The 24,734-nt window shown below is 43.2% G+C and overlaps 1 protein-coding gene across 1 annotated transcript in view; it reads right to left on the bottom strand.

Moving 5' to 3' along the window:
* The window catches only part of LOC143208072 (uncharacterized), a 417,089-nt gene extending 394,151 nt beyond the window's left edge, over positions 1-22,938 (bottom strand). Inside the window, exon 1 of the mRNA XM_076422141.1 lies at positions 20,893-22,938. The gene's annotated coding sequence lies outside the window, so the exon portion shown is untranslated. The remainder of the gene's footprint in view (positions 1-20,892) is intronic.
* Between the last annotated feature and the right edge of the window lie 1,796 nt (positions 22,939-24,734).

Raw genomic sequence — 24,734 nt, 5'->3', positions numbered from 1 at the left:
TTCTTAAATAATCGAATGGCGCTAGTCACGCTTCATACAGATTACATTTTTTCCGCCCGTGGAATTTCGCAAATCTACCATTCCGGTTGAGGTAATCGTTCTTCGGTTTATTTTACGCTGAAATTACGCGATACCTCGATCGCTTTTGCAACGGCGATGAATTATTTCGAAATTCCGCCATGGACATACCTATAAAAGCTCATTTGCATGTCAGCCAGTAGCTATGGCGAGTCCCTTTTCATAGTTCCGCGGAAAACACGGGGAGAGATCCAGTTTTCATTGATCCAATTTGTCTGATAGGTACATTATTCACTTTCCGACGGGTTAGCCTCGACAATTTCTTAGTCTTTATACGAAGAATTCTATTTTTATTCAATCACAGCTTCCTGCAATCGACGCAGACAATATTCATTTTGTACACTCCGCAGCCTACTGATAAGAATACCGAAATACGTGAAATTTCAACGTAAAGGATGAATTGAAAAATCGCTGTCCGTTGCAGCTCGGAGTTGAAACAATTTCGAAGTTCGAGAGACAACAAGTCTGAACTAGCTCAAACTGTTATAAAGTCCGAGGTTGCGGCTCTAGCAGCCTCCGCTGGAAATAATGAAGCAATCAGACGCGGTGGTAAGTGTTCGAGCTTTAAGCTAATTTTAGAAAACGTCTAACCGCGAGTAGGTATAGAAAACGCATCAACCGTCCATTAATAATGCCCGACCCGTATTTCTCCGTGGCCGGATACATACAATGTACATGTGCATATAAAGAAACGCGCGAGCGCACGCTCGTGTCGAGATCTAGGAGGGAGGCCGATTTATCGATCTATCCGTCGATCGGGACGATCGATCGCTGTCAGCCCGTTTTATCGCGAGACAAACACCCTGACGATGCTGCCGATAAAGGCCGGCCTGAGAGGCGTCGACGGGCATCATCTTATCGATCTCGATCCTAAATCATCGCCGGGGCCGGGGATCTCCGTTTAAAATACGAACCGCGTCCGATGCACCGATCGCAGCTGTCTCCCCGTGGTCACCGCTCCCCGAGTGCAGCCGCTACACCGCCGCGCCGTTGCACTCTCCGACTCTTAATTGAAAGGTTACGAAACCTCGCGTTTAACGAATAAACGCGCTGCCTCCTGGCTCCGCCGGCACCTTCTACTGGGTGTCCCTTCTGAACATCTCCATAAAATCGCTGGCAAGACGTTTCTTATGCAGTTCGACTGCAGTCGAGAGTTGCACTCGCTGCACATCCGAAAGTCCTCGAAGATCCCCGAGAAACCGGTCGAAAAGTGTGATTAATGGCGTAAAAAGAATAATTGTTGTCTCGACAAAGACCATTGTTACCAAAAATATTTCTAAAAGTGATTCTTCTTCGTACAAATTAATACTTTTTCTCATCTGATCTTCACTCAATCTGTGACATCTGAGGCAGAGAGATAAAGACTGAGATCGACCTATAAACAACAATGAATTGAATAGAAGATCTGATCGCTTTCAGACACTTCGTTATCGATCACTCTCTGATCGATGGTAATTAGATTGCGGATTGGATGCATTTATGACAACGATGAATAGGTGAAATATAATACAGCATGAGAATTTACATACATTTCAATATGTTATCTTCAAATTATTAAACAGAAACAAATTCGATTCGATTACCGTTTCTTATAATTGATGAAGAAGATGTTTATTTCACGTAAAAAGACACAAGCTAACGATAATGAACATCTATGGAGCCAGCAGAAATTTCCAACTCACCCTGTATGCGTGCCTCTTTCACGCGAATATGACTGTGCATAATCGCGAACGCCCAGTGATATATCAAGCGTCCCGTAAAAATCGTCAGCCTGGATTTTCCATAATTTCGCGTTGTGCAACGCGCTGCATCTTTTGTACGGCCCATTGAATCGAGTCTGATGACTCCGACGTCGATATATTAATTCTCCTGCGGAGATTTGTGAAATGTTACGGAAAGAGGAATGGCTAGAGGCTGACTAGACATCAATATTGCGTTTCCGTGTAATAAGCAGCACATTAGCGTCATTACTTCAGTCAGCTGGATGATTATTGCTTTATCGCGGGTCTCTCAAAATAGTGTACAATCTGGCAGAGAGTGTCCATTACTGGTTATTCAGGATTAGAATATTGACGCGAGCGTCTACTGGAAACTATTATTCAAAATCCTCGCCGCGAATCGCATAATCGAACAGAAGTATTCAGACGTTATTGGGCGTGGAAACGGATTAATGCAATCCCTTTTTGTGCGGTACTGTTAGCGAACACATTACTCATTCATATTTTTATAGAATCTAATAATTGTTTATCGCTTTTAGAAAATTGTTCTCTGATATTTCAATTACTTCCATCACTTCATTCTTATGCTTAGCTCTCAGTACACAATTTCATTCCACTGGGAAAATAGATAGACCCATCGATAAGTATGCTAATCCGCAAAGGGTTAAATAACACAATTAACAGTTTGTTATAATTGTTAAAAATACTGGGTTAACCACACCTACACTTACTGTAACCAGAGTTGGGCATTAATCGATTAAAATTTTAATCAAGATTGATTGATTAATGCGTACGATTCAAACAGGTAATCATTGAAAAATCGACGAATGATTCAATCGATTGATGAAGTTAATCGTCAATCGTTGATTAAAAAAAGAAGTCATCGGAAAAAAACATAAAAGCACATAAACAGAGTTTGTACGTAAACGATTGAAGTAGAAATTTATTCGTCAATCGTTGATTAAATTTTTGCCCAACTCTGACCGTAACCTACACCTACTTAACACTAAACCTACCACGGTCAAATGACCGGTTTTATATGTATATTTTCCACTAATCGAAATTATAAAAATGAATTTATAGAAAATAATGGAATAAATTTCCTTGTCCCAGCATCTATTATAAATTACATACTATTAAAAATTACAGACGATCTTTATGAATTCAGTGTTGTCACTTTTATAAGGCAATATTTACCAAATACTTTCAATGCTTGGTAGATTTAGTGCTAATCATTTGTCCTGGAACCTGAAGAACTTTCTCCGATACCGCATAAACCAATCGAACTATACTCCCGATTGCCACTCGATTCGGACACACCGATGTTGTCGCCAGGTTATCTAACTTGGTTAACCAATTCACACTGTATCTATCGAAAATTGCCACGATTTTTACAGCTGTGCGTACGAATAACTAAACGAAGATTTGTTAGCTAAACAAAAGCTTGCCGTTTGCAACAAATGGACAGGCAGTCGTGAAGGCAGGACTCGCGTTCAATGAAAAAGTTCGCGGTATCGAACTGCTGGAACATTCGAGCGGAGAAAAAGTGGACAAATGGTTCGGACTCGGGCGGAATCGAGTCTCGGGCTGGCTCTCGGTCTTCGGGCCATAGTATACGCGCCTCTATAGCTTTATGAATGGAGCAGCACGCGTGTGCGACGACTGGAACAGTTCGAGCCGGCAGCGAAAGTGACCTGCTCCTAAGCTGTACCTGTTCCGACGCACGGCACGGCACGATGGCGTGGCACGGCCACGCCGAGGCGGCGCGCTACGCTCGCACACGCGCCACAGGCGCAACAACCGCCTCGGATAATTGCACCGAACCGGAGCTCGCGCGAACGCACCGCTGCTGCACCGAGATGCAAGTGTGAAATTCACCGCGAGGTGCCACGAATGGTAATCCCAGGGCCACGGTTTGCGCAATTCGCACCTTTAGGACCGTGCCTAGGGCCGCGAAAAATGTCAGCGGTCGGTGAGAAGCGCGAATTCCGACGGAATTGTGGAAGCAATGTCCAGATGGAAGCGGAAAGACGATAACGAGTTGACTGCAAAAAGTCCTTTCTCGCTCGAACGATTTTAGAAACTTGCAAATACGCTGGCCAGTTCCGGCAAATGAACCAAGTGGATGAACATTATTCGTGTTAAACGAAAGAATAAGATTTATGATGCAATAGATTAACAGCAGGACATGCATTATCATGCCAGGACCATGTATTATATCAACAAAATGATGGAAGGAGCAAGGGATGGCATCCAGAGCTCTCACGAGTTTCACTCGAGCGTTTCCCAATTCTATATGGAACTTCGAGGTCGTAAAGAACGTAATTACGAAAGTAATTTCGAGGTTATTCTATGCTGTTTAAGCGTAATCGTATTCGTCGGCTCCAATAACGAGTAGAAAGTTTATGAATATTAACGTTAATAAGGAACGAGTGGAAGGGGAACAATTGGGGAACGAAACGGCGTAACTTTCGCGAGATTGAATTAATATCGCGATGATATTTGTTTAGTAAAACGATTTCTTTGACTCTAGAAGAATAATTCAAAGTTCATAACTCAAAAATCATCGTCGGACGGTCGGTATTGCGATGATACGTTCGACCATCAGCGCGTTAACGTTACTACGCGGAATTTGCATAGAAAAATTATTAAGAGCTCGTCGACACGCGACGTGGATACGGTTACAAACGGATTGTGAGTTTTCCAGCAGGTTTGACGGAGAACCCATAAAGACACGTTCCATACTTCCCTTCCAGTCTGTCTGTCTCTCTCTCTCCCCGAGTACATTAACAGTACCGTGGCTAGTGACATGTCGAAATAGATATCTGCATGGAACTCGGCCAGTCGTACTACCGGTGCAAATAATTGTGTTATACGGGGACAGGGCAGATAACGATCGGCCGCAGATCGCTGGTATCCGCGTGTGAACGAAAGCACATGTACCATTGCCAGGACATTACCTTATCTGGCCTTCTCTCCTTTCGCCTTGAAGACTACCGTAGTAGTCCGCTCGTATAGATATCCGCGAGTAGACAAATGCCAGAGTAGCCGTGTGTAGAAGCCCGTATCGCCGAACCAGCGAGTAAAACGCTCGCGCGGGGACCAGATACGAAAACACACGAGCGCGTCGCGTCGCTAATTGCCGCGACCGATTACTTCAACGATCCGCAATGCATACAACAATCCACGTGACGCCATTATCAAACCGCGGACACGACCAACGACTAAAGCTATGCAGCGAACGCCGCGGGATAGCTCCTCGATATGGAATTCGCGGCAGACTGCCGTTATCGCTGATAACGAGGCGCAAACACACTGCAACGGACCGACGATTGCTAAATCGGAGTCAGTTAAAATTAGACGAGGAAGCCGGGTGCATCACCGGGAAAAGTTCTTGCAAAAGAACGCGCCAAAAGCGATTTTTATATTACATTTACCGAATGGATGGATTTGAAACGTTGTTATGATTTATGATGACTTGACTATTGGATAGATCCATCTTTATGCACGAGCTTTTTCTGCAGCAATTGCAAGAAACACGAGCTATTGCGAAATATTGGTTGAGAATGTGACAATATTCTTCACCTAGCCTGCGGGTCTTTATGCAGAGTGAACATTGTCTGCATCGACTACAAGAAATGGGAGTTACATCAAAATTGATTTGTTCTCTTAATTAAGGATGTGATCAAGTACCTCGGAAACTCTATAAGTATGTACTTCGAAAAATATAAATAGTACTCCTAAGTATGCTCGAATCTATGCCAGATAGCTACGAACCTTTTACAAGTGCATACTTTGGTAAATGGAAGTAATACTTGCAAGTAATACTCGAATCTTGGTCGAACAGTTTCGAAATTTTGATGAATATCGTAACAGAAATTCTCTGATTTCTCTAATAATTATTTTTTTACTTTTAAACTCAATTCTGCTATACTTTAATGCAAAAGCAGGAAATATCATGGATAGAAAAAGAAATAGGCTACCACCAAGTATTGTAAATGAGATATTATTCTTAAATAGTTACGAATTTAATCAACAAAATGCTTAAAACCCACTATGCAGTTCTGATTTCCAAGATGCGGGTACTACTTGTAAAATATTCGATTCCTATCAACATCGAAGCACTTATAAGTACCTTCTCGGAACTTGCGAGTACTCATTCCGAGGTTCGATATCAGTTTGTATAAAATGAATACTTTTCAAGTATAATCATTGAAACTTTTATTGCTTTTAAGTAGTAATCGAGGTCCATGAATTAAACTTGATTGTTGAAATTGACTCGGATTCGTGAGTATATATTGAACTTGATCCCATCCCTACTCTTAATAATTGTAATGCATAAAATCTGCAGTCTAACATTTCATTAAACGCTGCATCGTTTAACGAACAACTGAATCCTCATCTCCGATTTTAGAGGCCGTTCCCATCGCTTCGAAATCACCGACGACGGTCAACGAAAAAAAGTAAACGTCGACAATTTTTGCGGGAACCGCTTTCTACGAGCGTTCTCCATCGAAATGTTCGGAAGGCAGCCTTCTAAACGGTGTTTCGTGTCATTAATCACGGTTTCTCTTTGGCTGAAATCCGAGGGATCTATCCTTGCTCCTGCGATTCAATTGATCGATCCACGACAGAGCGACGGTGACGGTCGGATAGCCGGTGCCGTCGATGAATCCATCAACGTCGTTCATTCTCGCGCGAGCCCGTTACTCTAACAATCTTCTTTTTTATCGTAATTAACCCTATCGGACGACGGCCAAATGATACCCGTTTTCTTTCGCCTATCGCCGACGCCGTTAATTAAACTAATTGCGGGCCCGCGCGACTAACCGCCGACTCATCATCGTCTTAGAAAGTATAGTCGATATTTTATTACGGATACCAATTACATTAACGCATTATGTTCGCCGGGAGATGCCTGCAATTAAAACGTATGTGCAAATGAACCTCTCCTCGGGAACCATTTCGGTTCACCTGAAATCGCAATCACCGTGTCCTGACCCGGCAAGAGATTAATTACACCGTGTCTATGGAAGACGTGCTGCGATGACTCGCTGTTTACCGAGCTACCATTAATTTCGCGTTTTAACACTGATTTTATATACTACTTCTGAGGTTGGTTCGATCCTCTATCTCTTCAGACATTCGGTGAAGAATGAACGCTTTTATACACGAGATTTGTTCGTCGTTCCGTAGCTCGCGGTTTATGTCGCAACCAGAGAAGTAATAAACATTTCATCAACGAACGAAATTATGTAATTCCACATTTTACTGTTACACTTCTGTTTGACTAGCGAAACGGGGGTAGTCGTGTTCGTGTCCGCTAACCAGTTTCCTGAAAATCGAGGGTCTAGCATCTAATTGGTACCACGGTAGCGTATAACCATGGAACACTATACACGCGAAACGTCCGCTTTGCATGAAACGGTCATAACGTTAGAACAACCTTACGCCGCGCGCATTAATAAGAGCCGACAGCGCGCGGTGTGCATTGACATTAATTTGAAATCTGTTCCAGCAAGATCTTATCGATTTATTTCGAAAGCGAATCGTGCTTTAGCATACGGGCGAACTTGGCGTCGATTCGACGCGGGTACGCAAGCACGTACGGCAACGCAGGTCTGCATTTATGGCTGCGATCGCGTGTACGTTTGCGTGAATTTGAAAACGTGACGGATAGCGTACTGCGCGGAAGAAAATGATCGCGAAATTGCAATCGAGAAAATTCCCGGCTCAACCGTGAATTGGACCAATTAAACGCTGCACATCTGAAAACTCTAAGGCTCTACGTGAGGGGAAACTCGACAGATGCTTAAACTGGGGACTACATCAAAGGATCTTCTAGGTTGAGGAACTTTTCTGGGGAGAGACTCTTCTGGGCTACGAGCCTCTTCTGGACCTAGAAATTAATGGACTAGAGATTAATGGACTTTTCTGGGCTAAGGGACTCTTCTGAGCTAAGGGACTCTTCTGGGCTAAGGAACTCTTCTGAACCTAAAAACTCTTCTGGGCTTAGGAACTTTTCTGGACCTAGAAATTCTCTGGGGCTAATGGACTTCGCAGGGCTACTGAACTTTTCTCGGCTACTAGACTATTCTCGGCTAAGGGACTCTTCTGAACCTAGAGACTTGCCCAAACTTGGTTCCTCGACAGCAGATTGTTGCTTCGACTCGAGTCCTGTCCTTAATTGGTTCGAATTTGACTCTCACAATTTTTGCCATTAATTCGTTTACTATGATCGGCCTTTTACACGATTGTTCCACAGTTTAACGTACGTGTACAGCGAAGTGTGAGGACCTCGCGAAGAAGCGTAGAAGGAACAATTCGCGATTATCTCCGGTGTGAATATACGGTCGAACAATGCTATAGCAAACGAGGCCGCCATAGCAACGGAATCGCGCGACACATAATAAAATTAAATAAATGCCTCATTTACGCGTGCGAGCGCTCGTTAATGGCTCGCGAGCGCGATCTCTAATACGCGTCTCGTTATGACGCGTTAATAGAAATGCATCGAGCCACGGATACACACCGTGTCTCGCATATAGATACACGCACGTTTCCGACGCGACTATATAGAACGTAGATCAGCGTACGCCGCAAAAGAAATTCTCATTCTGTCACGCCGTTGATGTGGATCACGTACGTACGTGTACCTCATACCTCTCCCTCGTATCAGATTTTATCGTCCCACGTGAAAGAATGAAAATTAACGAGCTGATTTAGGTCCCGGATTACTGCATATTGTGTCGGGAGAGGTTTCTGCACACGAAACACGGCGAGCTCTGCGGAAAACGTATGCGTCTACGGTTACATATTACCTCGATGTAAGTCAACGTTATCTGTCTGCCTTAACTTCCCGACCCGGCGATAATCTTCGCTACCAAAAACAAAACGTTGACACCAACGTCGGATACGCTCGATTAACCCTCGACTAGGCTTTGGGTCGGTGTTGCACAATTAGATGTGTTTCGGACGCTCGATATCGCTGATTAACCCGTAACCCTTCGCGGCCCGATATGTCCCTTCTCTTTAACCCCTTGCCGTATTTTAACCAGTCACACTCGTCATGAAAATTTCAATCAAAGTCTAACAAATATGAATGTTACGCGTTTCTTTTTTAATGAAACAGCATTTGATTCGCTTGTAATCAATATTTAAGCATTAATATAAAATTCTTTTTTCTTCTACGACATTTTTTGAAACTGTGAAAGAAAATGATACACGGCAAGGGGTCAACTGTCGAACTTGCTACCAAATTATATAGTTATGAATGGAGAAATGAAAATCGAATGAAAATTCGGACAACAGTTCGTCCGTCGCGACCGGCGTTCGAAATTTGATCGCGCATTGTCCGCTTATTATGCGAAACGAGGGAGAGGCGTAACACTTATATGCAAGATTGGTCCCGGACCGTATTAGAAAGCACGCTTTCCTTTTAAAAATCGCCGGCGCACCGAGGAACTCGCCAATTTTTCCCGATAGAGTGAAAGGAACACGGGCCGGCGGTGCGGCCCGGCGAGAGCGATCAGTTTTCGCGGGATAAACGAATCCGTAATAGCCCTTTGTTAAGTCAAAGCCAACCGTCTCATTAAACGTAAGCCGGGACTGTTTAACTGCAACCTGCCGGCCAGGCGCGGCGGCGGCAGCAGCAGCAGCCGCTTTGACGTTGCAGTATCAATTATGACGGGACTTACATCAATTGAGACGAAACGGTCCCGACTCGTTTTTATCGAGTTTCTCATTATCGACAGCTACTTGCTTCGATACTCTCCTCTTCTCGGTTACCGTCGTCGGCGTCGACGTCGTCGTCGGCCACAGTTCGCGAGCCGTTCGTTTTATTTCATCGCCGCGCCAACCTATTGACGTTTTTACCAAGCCTCGGACTTCTCTCCGCGTTGGTTCCGCCGCTGCCGTCGTGTAACGTTCTTGCAAACTTCGGGCTCGAGCCGCGCGCGGCTCGTTTAGAAAAAAGAACACTTGCGTGCACTGATAACTGCACGCATGCCTGCGAACCGTATGACTGCCGTATGATTAATGACGCTGCGACTGCGGTGTTATGATTGAGCCAGCTTTTCGAGTTTATATAACTTCACCAGTATAATATCTATATACACGTACACGGTGTACTGTTTAAATCCACCAAACACTTCGTTTGTTTGCGAAAAATATTTTATAAATAATCTACATCGTGTAGCTCAAGGAAAAATACGATGTGTACTGTGATGTGGCCCTCGAATGTCCTTGATTGACCTTGAACCTCGAAAGTGACGGTCAAACTTTAATTTTAAAGTTGTGTAGCCAAAGAACGTTTAGTAGCCAAAGAACGTTCATATGCCTCGAGAAAGATATTCCAGTGGTTACGGTTGAATGAGACACCCTGTATGTTTACTTCCAACTGCGAATGATTTCATTCTCGTGCACATTGTACTGCAGACATCGATCAAACGATTGAACGAATCGATCTAACGAATGAGAAAAAAGACTGCTCGAATAATTATATAATACATGAACTAATTCTATACATAATAGACTTTATCTGGCAAGTGACCGAGCTCCGTGCGTTATCTGACTACCATATACTCCGTCGTTCGTATGCTGGCCAAAGTAATTAATGCGATTTATCTGGCTCAATAATTCTAAAGGGCGTTTGATATGTCTCCGGGGTCATTGTCTTATAGAAAAATGAAAGACGCTGATTAGATAGCTCGTATTTTACATTTTCCTCGAGACATCGTTTTTCTAGATTACACTTCGAAAATTGTTTCAAACTGATAAACGTTTCGAAATGAAGGTTTGGCAAGTTCTTATTTTGCATAAAGATCCGCAGTCTATTAATATCAGTATTATTAATATTATTAGACTCCGGATGTTTATGCACGATAAATATGCAAGAAACATATGCGATTTGTGCACGAAAAATGTGCAAATATGCAGGGAAAATGTACAACGTTAACAATACATTTTACGATTATTAATTGGATTTATAGTAAATGATAAGCATTTTTTTTCAAATTGGATGGTGTTCATCGATGGCGCTTTGATGACGTCACACACATCCATCGGATCTTGTACAATTTCATTGTTTAAAATATTTGAAATTTGTATTAATTTCGTCAATCCAATATGTTTCCTATAACAGCAATTACTTTTTTCTTAATTTTTTCTCGACAATCACCGAGTATGTTTTTAACATGATTAATGTAATTCATGTATATGTATTCCCATAGAAACATTTAACGGCAAACCCACTGTTTCCAATTTTTCTATTGTGGCAGGCAGAGTGCCTAAATGAACTTTAATAAACATTAAATTTTGTGCAAGTTCATCTCGCTATGCAATAATTTATTGCATATTTTTAAATATGAAAAACATAAAAACAAATGCATTATGTAAAAAGAGCAAAATAAAATATATATTTTCAGGATTCTCGAATCATAAAACATATTTCTACTCAGGTCCTATTGCTCTATGTGTTTTCTATAAAAATATGCATTTGCATAAACATCCGGAGTCTAAATATTATGTATAGTGCGTCAATACTATTTTATCAATTTTCATCGCATTTTCGACCATTTATCCGAACAGTTCCAGAAAAAGGAACTAATCTGGTGCAGATCTCGTCCGCGAACGGAAATGAAAGGTTCTCCGAGGACTTTTCGTTCTTGTTCGCATTTGTTTCGCCACTGTTCGCCAAGAAATCCCGGACTTATCGTATTATCTCAATAATCCTCGGCTCGAAAGCCCGGCGGGGACGATAACGAAACAACAACGGCCGGGCGAAACTAGCGCCCAGGGCTCGTTCCAGAGGAAAAGCAATAACAGCGACGCCTCGCGTCTTTTATTGCACCGCACTAAAACGGACTGTTCGCACGCATTCGCTGCGCCTGGCCCAGTAATGATGCTCGTGGTCTACAACTATAACGCGATGACGTGTAAATGGCAATCAGCGTACAATGCCTGGCGGACCGATTCCTGTTAGTTTTATCTGTTCGACGGGCGAGAACCCGCTGGAACCCGCTGGAACCGCGGGGTGTAGCGCAGGTGAGCGTAATTCGATATGTTATTACATGTTAGTCACAGTAATTTCCAGCTACACGGCTGCTCGTTACTTCCTAGTTCCTCGGACCCCGGATAATGAACCGCGGATAACGAATCATTATTCGCGAGACAATTCTATGTATTGGGTTGTGTAATAAATTCCCGCGTTTTTTGTATTTCATTGTTTTCCCGCAATTTTGTGTTTTGTTAGGTAAAGTATATACATGCATTCGCAAGTCTTTTTCATGCTCTACAAACCTATCTGCTTCAATTGTTTCGAATTAATTACTTTCAATCAATTTTCAGGGTTTTTCGATGGAAGTTCGAGGAGGCAGAAAAATTCGTTTTCGACATCTGCTCGACATCTTACTCAAGTTGTGTGGCACCCAAGCTCCAAGTTTTTAAAGCGTCAAACAATAAAATGTTATTCCTTTTTTTTCGACCTATTTTTACATGAAGTATCACCCCCTGTATACAATATATACTTTACCTAACAAAACACAAAATTGCAACAGGAATTTATTACACAGCCCAATACTTTCCTGCTTCATTTTTACATCTCCGATTTGTTACAATCATTGAAAACCATTTCTTACGATCGACTTGGCGAATTTTTACTCCGCGCGAAAATCCGCCGTCTAAATATAAGGTTGAACAACGCCGCAGAAAATTCGCAGTACATACCACCGTGTTCCCAGTAGTAAGATCGTTTCCTTGAAAGATTCTCGGCTCGAACGAAGATGGTATCGTTTCCTCCGGAAAAGTGTGCCGCGCTCTCGGCAAAAAATCATTCGAAATTACGCTGTTATCGAGCGTATACTTTCGATGTCTCGCGGTGGAATTAGTAAATCATCGCGCGCGGGGCATCTTGTAATTATCGCGAGCGTCCCATCAATCGTCCGCGGCCGGGGCTATAATTATTGTCGCGAGAGTATCGCGTCGCGGCGGAGCGGAGCGGTTTAGCAAAACCGCGGGAGTAAAAACGCGTGTCCGTGGCTCTCTGTAGCAATTTTCTGTAATACGGTTTGTACTCTCCCCGTGTGGAAAGGGTGATCGTAGCTCTGCGTGGGGACGCCGCGCCGGTATTGAACGGTAGCCGTCAGCGTGCGATCCCATTAGCCCGTATTGTATGCTAATGAGCGGTTGTCGCCTGTGATCCATGCTTATATCGTGTTATATCGCCGGCAGCGGTTCTCCATTTTTCATTCCGCTGACATAACGCATCCTCGTCTCCTCTCGGCTCTGTCTCCTTCTCTCACTCGAGGAGAGAGAACTCGGCTCACCTGGCCGATACGCCGCATACATCAACGACAACACGTTGCTGCATCACGCCCGGGGAACTGCGTGTGGAATCATTTTTGTGGCTTCAAAGGAGTCGCCCTGGCTCGTCGGCCCCGTTCACCAGGCTCCGCGCACTTTTCGATCGTTCAAAGGCGAAACCCGTCCGGGCGTCGGCGACGCATCAAAGCCAATTAAATGGTTAATTAACGCACGCTGCATCTCTCCTCTGCATTCGGGAAATTCGCTTTTTTCTCAATAAGCCAGGCAAACCGGCGAGAACTGTTGCCAAGCGCGCCGTTAAGTTATGCACGATTTAACACCCCGATGACGCTTGCTGCAGCCGAGCTCGGAAAAAGATCCGCCTGCACCCTGCACCGTTGTTGCGGAAACGGGTGTGCTGGAGATGCAGGGTTAGCGGACGCTGATAAAATGTCGTACGATTCTATGCAATCTGCTTCCCGTAATTTGCACGTAACTGGAAAACTTTCCCAAGCCGAAAGACAAGAATTATAATAAATAGATAAAATACCACTCGGAGAAAAATCATGCCGATTATACCAGTGTGTTCAGGGGCGAGGACAAATAGAGAACCAAACGAGTACCTTATTCGCGACCATCGCTACAATGTGCGATGCATGAAACAGCCTCGATGCGGGTCTAGCAGTCGGATTAACGAGTGCGTAAATTTTTTAATGTGCTATTAAAAGGATCGTACAGGCACGCCTGGGACGCTTTCGCGTTCGAACTCAAAACCAACAAAACACGCGGTCGAGCTTTGCGCGAAAGACTGAAACGAGCGCAATTAACGTTACGAGTGGCGGCGGGTCATTATCCGGCTGAATCCAAGCCTCGTCTCAAAACCGCAAATTACCTGCGCCGCTTACACGCGTGCATCGCGCGTCGTGAGCACATGAACGCGCCCGATGGAACGTACAACGAGATCGCCCGTAGATTGAGTATCACAGTACAAGATGGATTAGATATCAACAATTAAGAACACGGCCGTACACGCGCATTACTTAGCACACGCACATACGTCGCGTACGTGTACGTGCACGCTCGAATTAATTAACTAGCGCCGTCGAGCGAGCGGGATGCTTTTTCTAACTAACCCGCGGAACGCATAAAGATGGAAATATCGGGTTAACATCTTTTTTTTTAATAGAGGATCTTGGTAAACACTGTACCAATGCTAGTGGACGCTCGGAGTTCCTCAAGGACGCCGTTTCGAAAACGAAACTTTAGACGTTGATCGTCATTTTGATTCTCCGCGCAATTTTAAAGATCAAGTCAACCAATGAGTAAACGATTGAAAACACGATCTAACCAATGCATTGTGGTCTAGAAGTCGGTTCTAGCGCGAATTAATTATTGTGCGAGGAAAAAATTGACATTTTGTGTAAAAATTACTTTTAAATAATTGAGTAAAGTAAATAAAACATAATTTACAATACTGACTACTTGTTTATTAATATGATAATACGACATTCTAATAACTTTTCTTAAAAAGTATCAGTTCATAAAATATTTATATCATAAAGTGTCTGAAGGAAACTTCGCTTTTGTTATTGTAGTATACATATCAAACTATCATACAAGTATAAATTTTAACAGATTTACGTTACAATGCCTGGACAGCACTTAAATTATACGACTGCTTATTGTTAGACTTCTTCAAGGAGAGCTAGAAGCTTCGATCAATATCTCGATCGTCTACGCGATTATCAAGTTAAAGACGAGGAGAAGACCGTGAGCAGATGATTTCGAAGTTACGATTATGAAGATGAGAATGGAATACCATACGGTTTAAAGCAAACAAACCAGACACGCTTGAAAGTCTGGATAAGTCGTGCGTGCATGCGTTAGCTGCAGAGCAAGCGGCACGCGACTGAAAAAAATCGCGTTACCGTTCGAAGGTGAAGAACAGCGTATCTAACGTTTCTTTCAATTAATTCCCATTCGTTGGTCCGTGCGCACTGATGCGAGATAATCATGTCAATAATCCTCGGGACAAGTTATGGAGCACGTGTCCCGACAACCGCGCGCGCGCGTTCGCAAGCGATTAAAACGTCTCGTACGTCGGAAGTCGAGCGAAGACAAAATCAGGGACGTCTAGGCGTTGTCACTCTCGATGAGAGAGGTAGAGAGGGAGGAAGGAGAGAAAGAGGGAGAGAAAGAGAGAGAGAGACGATATACAAACCGTGTCGACATAATTATGCTACGCGCCGTCAGGTAGATGAAGCCGATACGGACGTGGGACCATTTAAGCGCCTTTAGGAGCATAAATAATCCTATTAAACGTGTCACTGGCTGTGTCAACAATCTGACAGTGAACAAGATAGGAGCCTAACCAGAATGTACGGTTAGGTGGGTTCTCCGGGTCCGGGAACGCGTGATTTCGCCCCTCGAAATCAATGTCGGGCCAGCCACGAGCATGATTTCATCCGGGGGGGAGAAAAAAAGTCCGGCCAAAGTGCACCGGCGTTCAAACATTGCGCAAGACAGTGGCCAGGATATGTTTGCACAGTGTCAGCCGAAGTGGACGCCTAACCGACCGTCACCGAACGAACATGGTCTGCCGAGTCTTTTTCGAAAATGTCGCCTGGCCTCTTTGTCCCGTTGACAAAGGAACGGCCGCGACCGGGACAGTCACGTTTTTTTTCGAAAATCGGTATGCGGGCTAATTTTAGCTCCGTGGAACACGTAGCGACAGTCGTTCGACTAGCTTCTCCGCTGTCCACATCATAAACACAATGGCTTCCAGAAACCGAAAGACACTCGATCCCGAAACGAAAATTTCCATGGAAATTTCCTAATGTTGAATATCGTTACACTTCAAGAATTAGTTTGGGTAATAATTAAAAAAAGAACGAAATTGTGATCTCGGATAAAATTTAGGGTAGCTGGGACACTGCTACCAATATGGCCGTCGCTGATAGCCCATCAGCCAACGGTTCCAACCTAATTTTCAACTTTATAATAGAATTTTTATCACCCTGTACCGATATTTGTCGGAACGACTACATTTTTTAATTAGATTTGACGAAATGAGTCTCGATAGATTGAAAAAGAGGGGTTCCAATCATTTCCGGCACTTAGCAGCGACTTCCGGTTTGCAATTTTTCGCTTTCCCAGTCGCATCCGCGCGAAGTGGTGTTTTTCCATCGCTTTAAGAGCTGATTGAAGTAAACGGTGTGTTTCTGATAGCATTTGCGCGTTCAGATGTTGCATAGCACTCCCGGGGGTACGGTTAAAAAATATACATTTACGGTGAACAGTTATTCCGTAGCTGAACACCTGTTTATTCATTTGGATTCCGCAAGCTACTTCAGCTCTACCGGCGTGTAGGTAAATACAGGTACACGGAACGCGCGCGTGGTTCGAGTATCCTCGAGGAGTCTTTAAACTTCGAGGGGAAGTGGAAGTTTCGATTCCGAGACCGTGCTGTATAGAAACCTCGTTGAAACGACTTCGCACGCGATCTCTCGTGTTTTTCAATAGCGAGAAGGAATTTTCTTCTTTTTTCGTGCACTCGTCGCCGCGAATAAATGAACGAGAACCATTGTCGGGACCAGATAAATGCTGTGTAGTGCCCTCTCCGCGTAGCCGATCGATTGTGGCGAGCTATAATTGTCTTTGCCCGAATTTCGCACTGCGAAGTGCTAAATTGTAGCGATGTTAACTAACCCAGCGTTGAACATTGAACGACATGAAACACTTTAACAACTTGTATACTTTTTTCAAGGTTCCAAACAGATTTTAATGTGTGATATAATTCGAGTCGCCAGTAAAACTAAATGTACGTCTAAATATTGGTGCATTGGTCGCTCGGTAGGCGACCTTGAAGGAACCACGCCCTACCACGCCCACTTGTGCCCGCAGCGCTCACGCGATTGGTCCCCCGACAACTAGTCAGTCCCTTTACAGCCCCGAACTCTCGTACTTACAGAGCAACTACCGTACACCTTGTAAAACAGTTGAAACCAGTTCTCGGACTGGAAGGAAAGGCGGTGAGCTAACAGAACAGGGAAGTCCTCTCTGGTCGTCGTAAAAGTGTCTAGGAGCGCGATAACTTGACGCTTCTCCAAAAATTATTAAACAGCATCCTCCCCGAGGAAAATTGCGGAACGTCGCGCAGTGTCGAGTGCTCCCAACGTTGCATTCTCAATTTCATGCAGAAGACAAACGGCCGAGCGTATAAATTACGCAGCACGGTCACGTTGCTTTTCAGGGAAACGTATTCTCCTGGCTCTATGGAGGTCTCTCGCGACGAACAGTACTTTTCATAGGCAATAGCTTTCCGGATACGCTTCGACGGAGCTTTATCGCAAGCCACGGGCCCCTCGTAAACCTAACAATTACACGAACCCGCACCCGTGAACCATGAGTCGCAAATGAAATAACCGCGACCGACTAATAACCGTCCTCTCTGTCGTCTCTTTGCCTCTTGTTCCTTGTCTGTTCCTCCACGCCCGCGGTCTCCGCGTCTCCTAATGCCGGGCAACTCCGGCACAGAACGTTATTCTGCCGGGTGCACAGCCGTCGGTAAACCAAATTAGGAACGTGCGACCGCAAATTAAGATGCGCCTGCCCGTTCCTCGCGCGTACGTCGCGCGTACTATCATGCGAATAACGCTGGAACACGGACCACCCCGTCACGTCGTTAATTCCCAGTTCTGAAAACAATTCTGCCACGATACTCTCGGTTCATTTCGTAAAAAATGACTTGTCTCATATCGGTATTCAAAGGGGTAGACTCGTTTTTCCAGGATTGCAACGGTGCGAGATTTCTCATTTCTCGATCATGCAAAGATCGAGTTTTTCAGTAGTCAAAAGCGCTAGGTAAAAGATCTATCTAGGCCACGATCGACTTCAAAAGTCGTTTTTTGTACGTTCACGATTTAGAAGCACACATTTTCATAAAATACCGAATAATGGCCGAACAATGCAAATACCTTTGCAATCCTGAAAACAAGTGTACCCCCTTAATTAAATAACCTTACTTTCCAAATGTTTAGCAATACCAAATATGTCAATTTGTGTAGGCAAATTTTAAGAACGTGGAATCATGTAAAACCTTATTTTAGTCTTTGTAGACCCGAAATGTATACAAGCCGTACTAAATTCAGTGGAATTTTATTTACTAGCATTTTTTGAAGATTTCTGGAAACCATAAATGCATAAAGATCCGCAGTTTAGTGATCAACTGCAAAACATTTGAACTGTTCAACGCTAATTGTAAGCGTACGGTTCTATCGATGAAACATGATTCCACTCATATCCGGTGATATAACCACTGGTTACTTTCAAAAGTGATTTTCATCGGAGGATGGCAATTTCGAAAGTTTGCAAAATGTCAAAAGATTCAGCGACTGTGAATCTGTACAAGATACTACAAGCGCTGTTACTTCCTATTAGTGATTGAACGCGTGTCATTGCGTTCTAACAATCAAAAGTAGCGAGCTGCTCGAAGAGAAACGCGAATCGCGAGTGGAATTGAAACGGCGGGAACGAGGAAATGCATTAGATTAACTTCAGATACATTTAAGGTTGTCACAAAATTAGTTACGATTAACGATCTGTGAAAACCTTGAACAAAAACAAGACTACCAGGCTTCTTTCTGCAACTGTCTAGAATACCAAGGATACAAGGGACAGGAACCTAATTTACTACAGTTCCGTGATCGCGGAGGTAAACTACTTTCCAAAATTACGTACGGCCTTCCAGTAACAATATTAGAACAACAAATTCGCAATTCCCGGATACAATCATTCTCGCTTTATATCTCGCTAGAAATTAAACAATGTGAAAAGCACACAAAGTGTGCGAATACTACTCTCCTCAACGCGATCGAGATTAAAAAAATATTGTCATTGAGCAATGCAGAGAGCGTTCGTCATTGCAAATAAAAAAAGATGATTCACATTTCACTCGTAATCACACCTGCCATTTTTGTAACATTTTGTATAAAAATGTAGAGAATCGCTTTCAGTTATTCTATACATATATCCAATTCATTTTCTCATGATAGAGACTGTACAATTGATTGCAGGTTGCAAACAAGCGGGCGCTGTTTTCTTGAAAATATCGGAAACGAAGCCGATAAAACACACCGTTGAAAAGACAACGGTATGCATCGTGCACTGCCGCTTATTGTCGAGGGCTTATCACCGACTGTGTATGTACCTTTATTATGCGGGTGGGGTTTATCATTGACTGCGACCAGTGGTGTGTCTCGTGTGTACTGTTACTTGTGAATACTCACGATAACACAACAATGTTATTTCCTGCGTTTTCCCATCGCTTTTCTAATTCACGATTCTTTTACATACTTCGTTTATTTAACCATCGACATATAACCTATCATAGAAATGCTCGTCGAAACCTAGCAATTATAAGCTAAAATATTTTCATTGATAAATAAAAAGAGTTCAATTATGTTTGTGTTTATGTAGGATTATAAATTATAGTATAATATATTGATATTGCTTACTGAAAGTACACGCAGGAATTGTGCAAATTTTGCAGCGAACAAATTGTAGGACAAATTTCAGTATTACACCAAAAATTGGTTTCCGAAATTCGCGTTTTTTGAATGTTGACAGAGGAAGACAATTTAAGGGTATTTGAAGAAAGTGCTAATGACGTAAATGCGATAAGAAACAAGCATATCTAAAATACAACGTAGCCTGCATTGCTATGTGGCGGGGGAGGACAGACGCAGACAGTAGGCAAAGATCGATAGAGGTTCGTCGACTCGACAACTGACCGGAGTCTACAGTAGCTGCCATGGAAATCGCACGATTTTAAAAATATCTATATTTCTTGCTCAATCATCTTGAATATTACATATTACATACACGCGATTTTATCAATTTATATTTACTTCATTCTAAAATATAACGTACTTGCATTGGTACCGCGTTTGCGATGTATTTTAACATTGAATAGATTGCATTCATTTTTACTTATTATTTTTACTGGCCGCCATTACGTACACGCGATTTTAACAATCTATGTTTATGTACTTACTTCATTCAAAAATCAATTGCTGTTCGACACGAATTCGAACAAGCGCAACGGCGGCTGTCGCGATACATAATGGCGGCCACTGATCGGTACGAAATTGGCGGGAAAATATTTTCAACGAACGCGACATCTTTCTTACATGTAGCAAGAACTCCGCGAAATAATATTTATTGAAAAGATTTATTGATTATGTGCTAATTAGTAATGACACATAATGAACCACTTCGAATATTTCCATCCATTTCACCATTCACAATGTCTATTTCCAATGAAAAGAATCCACCCTAGGTCACGTGACTCATCGTCTCTACCATTTCACCGAATCCCTATGGGTTTGTCACTGCCATTTTTCGGAAACCGTTCGTCAGATATCAATATTTTCTTAGTTAATGGAAGAATCGTGGACACACTGCCGTGAACAATTTTGTTACATCATTACTAGACTGCGGATCTTTACGCAAAATAAAAATGGTCTGCATCGATTGCAAGAAACGATTGCATTTCTTCCCTTAATGATTTTAAAAGAGGAGGAATCATCTCTATCGACATCTTGAATTTCTCAAATTGTCCAACAGTTTTCAATTCCATCTACTCAAGTTTGCTATAAACGCATCAAGATCCGCAGCTAGTCATTGCCTACCCTTCAAATTACACAAGCTGCTTCGTCAAAATTCAAAGACTCTTAAGATGCTCGATCAGAGGAAAGGTTTGGGAAACCGTGGGCATAGAGTATATCGTACTCACCAAAGCTTTCTATCAAGATGATTCCGGGATCCGCGTTCTCCTCATGTTCGACTTAATCCACGCAACGATGTTGATGTCATCGGTTATCACAGAGTTCCCGCGTGCACGAGAAAAATCCTGCAAACTGTCATCGCTGTAGTCCGGAAAACACCGCACAGAAAGCAATCACTATGGACTAATAGCAATAAGTCCGTTGAATAGCAGAGTCACTACACGAGTCCACTGTGAGGTTCGTCGAGGTTGTCGAGAGCAGACTGTCACAGGCACGAAAGATTGTCAAAATGTGTGTACACGAGCACTGAGAAGGGTTCACTCTCTATATTATCCGAAACAGTCGAGTTCAAACTTGTTATCTTATTTATTTCTCTTCATGGCCGTCACCCACATCCACTCTGGCACAAAATATCGATGTATCGATTTATTTCCTCTCAGGAATCACCGCGATATTCCAGTGTATCTCGATCGTGCATTGAAACAACGGTTTTCGATATTCAAAGTCCGAAGCGTTCCGAAATGAACCGGCAGTTAAGTGTCTTTCGAGATTATTTCTCCGGCAATATCATCTCTGGTTCGTTCTGCAGTGTGTCGCTGATGGCCGCCGGTAGTCGGTCGCGTATCTAGAAACCACCTGACAGCATTATCGCACGCACAATGGATTCCGTCTTCGGTTTACACTGCGTACACGCGGTGTAGTAGGTTGTTGTGTGCGCGTATCATTTATTTAGCAGATCCGAAAGCGACGAATATCACCGGGTACACCTGTCTCGGGGTTCGGCAAACACTCGTCCGAATATAGGTCAGAATTGCTCGATCACGGAGAACCACCTTCGAATCGATAACAACGAGAACGTATCGATACGTTCGAACGAGACGATTTACAACGATCAATCGGAGAGAACATGATAACGCGATGTCCCGGACTCTGCAGTATCGCTGGAGATCTCCCCGTCGAAAGTGATTTCCGAGCGAATTCGAGACATAATATATATCACACGGTGTTAGTCTGTAGTGTCACAGGTTTGTGGATTGACATACGGCATCGAGGTGGTAGTGCAACACGTTTCTTGTCAACACTGCACACTTGTACCAAGCGACAACGTAACTGGTCTCGAATCACGTGCGACTCCGGTCTCGACGGATTGATGCTGCGTGTGTCCTGACAGCGGGGATAGAACGACCATATCGGATTGTATGGCGAGTATTAGTAATTTTGGTAGATCCTTCGAGAATTATCCGGAGAGTGTTGGACGTGTTTCGCTCGTTGCCGGGAGTCGCGGGAGACAAGCGTGATTCTTTTTTGCGCGAGAGAACAATGGAAATCCTGGTTAGACACGAAAACGCATGCGGCGACGGCGACGACGCACGGAACAACGAGTGGACGGAGCCGCTGCTGGCCGACTGCCGACGGTCGAACACGCTCGGGTCGCGACGATCAGCTGATCGCCACGCGCGCTACTATGGTAACCAACGTCAGCGGGCTCCGGTAGGGTTGCACGCGCGCACACGAACGTTTTGGAGGGCGCTTCGCGCGCGGATTGCGCAGGCCCGTCGCGGTCGTGTGTAGATTAGATGCGTCGTCGACGGTGTTTTCGAGATGCGTGCGCGAGAGAGGCGCGTGTGCGCGCACACACGTGGCCTTAGAAACTATGCGGATCGTACACGGTGCAGTGTAAGCGCGGTCGTCGCGTCAGTCGCCGGAAAACACGGATGACAACGAAGAAAACCGACAATCCGCCCTGGAGGTCGGAAACGAAAAGAATTTTTCGGTTTCCCCTCCGTGTAACGTTCCTTCGATTCGTTTTCTTTTTCTCCCGCCCCCCTGCTTCGATTGCGCGACACGCGACGTCACGATCAACCTGACGATTACGACCGCGTGCCGTCGCAAAGGCAACTCTCAAATACTGCGTGACTCGTCACAAAATACGACGCCGGTGACCGTGTCTGACAGGAAGGAAAATCACGAGGCAAGCGTGACGCGAACGGCTACGTACGCCATCCGCTCGTGTCGGCAGTCGGGCGTGCACTGCCTTCCTGAGTCGTCGGTTGGTTCTCGATCCTCGACTCGGCTAGCTCGACTCGCTCGCCTGCTCGCGGCCTCCATCCCCGTATCGCGCCACGCTCTGATGCTTGGTGCACGACGCTGCTGCTGCTGCTGTTGCTACTCCTTGCTACCTGCTGGACGACGAAGCTTTTCTTTTGTCAATCCATGTTTTCTATCCGTCAGCGACATTACTAGACTGCTGCGGATTTTTAACGCTGAATTCAAATTTTTTTGCACCGATCCAGAGCTATGTCCACACTCAAGCAACATCGAGCAGCTTCTTGTCGCTTGTTGTTTAGTTCTTCTTTGAGAAAAAAAACACACCATGACAAAAGTTGCTCTATGTTATACTATTCATAGACTTATAATAATAGTGACTACAATTTTAGTATAAAGGTATTTCTACTTAAATTTGTGTAAATTGTTTATAATATTTTTAATATACAACACCGTATCTTGATAGAGGAGTGCTGAATTGATATCAATCTTAATATTTATTTATTGTTAGGATTAATCACTCTTCACTTAGGATGTTCACCACGCACTACCAAAGTCATATTATATAGTTGGGTAAATTTTCTAATGATTTTTTAATTACAAACAGTCGTACATTAAAATAAATATCGATGATTTCTAGTACAAATGCCACAATATATTAAAAATGTTTTATCATATATCATAATTTAGTAATAGCAATAAAGAACATAGCAATACATACTATATTTGCAAATAGAATATCTCAACTTTTGTTCACTAAATTGAGTATTTTTAATTTACTGGTAATATATGAAACAAGATTTGAGGAAACGCGGAGATCCTTCGCCACTTCACCCGTTCGCTTTATTCACGAAAGTAGATTCGTGGCGCTATCTACCAGCATTACATTGCAACCTGTATCCATAGTTGACGGTAAACCACCGACGAGATACTATTAAAGACTGCCAGCCTTATGGGAGTCGGGAGTTCGTGTCACTCGAATATTTCGGTGTTCTCTTACGCCCTCTAAGATATATTCTGACTGGAGTGAGAAACAGAAGGCCATCGACATGATCTCGTCGGTGCAGAAGGCTACTGAGGAGATTCTCGTCGGTGAGAAGGCAAATCGTCACGGAACCATATTGATCATCATGAATTGTTACATTCTGTACCGAGCAGATATTTCAGACGATGTTGGTTTCAAATATTAAAAGCAAAACTCAAGGACTAAGAATTCCTGGAAATATATTATTGAAGCATAATTTTTTAGGAAAATCAACAATTCCTATTTCAAATTTTATACGAGAGACACCTCAGTTTGTAATTTCAAAACATTTCATAAACGAGAATTATTACCTTTCACTTTTTTATACATAAATGTTCCAAGAATCGATCTGGACAGAAATATTTTGAAAAGACTTTACTTTTTTGAATAAATTAATGCGTGCGAATGTTCATGGTTTAAAAGTTATTCTATATTTCGTGTTTTATTGTCTATTTTTACGAAAAAATTAGATGGCAAGGTGGTCAAGCGGGTGCTCGTTAACATCATTAGAAAAAGGAATTGTTATAAACATTAAACAGCCAGATATAATAAATTTATCTGTGAATTGTATCGAATAAATTAATGCGTGCGAATGTTCATGGTTTAAAAGTTATTCTATATTTCGAGTTTTATTGTCTATTTTTACGAAAAAATTAGATGGCAAGGTGGTCAAGCGAGTGCTCGTTAACATCATTAGAAAAAGGAATTGTTATAAACATTAAACAGCCAGATATAATAAATTTATCTGTGAATTGTATCGAATAAATTAATGCGTGCGAA

This window comes from Lasioglossum baleicum, chromosome 4 (assembly GCF_051020765.1).
Source record: "Lasioglossum baleicum chromosome 4, iyLasBale1, whole genome shotgun sequence".
Lineage (NCBI taxonomy): Eukaryota > Metazoa > Arthropoda > Insecta > Hymenoptera > Halictidae > Lasioglossum > Lasioglossum baleicum.
Note: the sequence above shows the minus strand (reverse complement) of the source record. Positions and strands in the feature narration are given on the sequence as shown.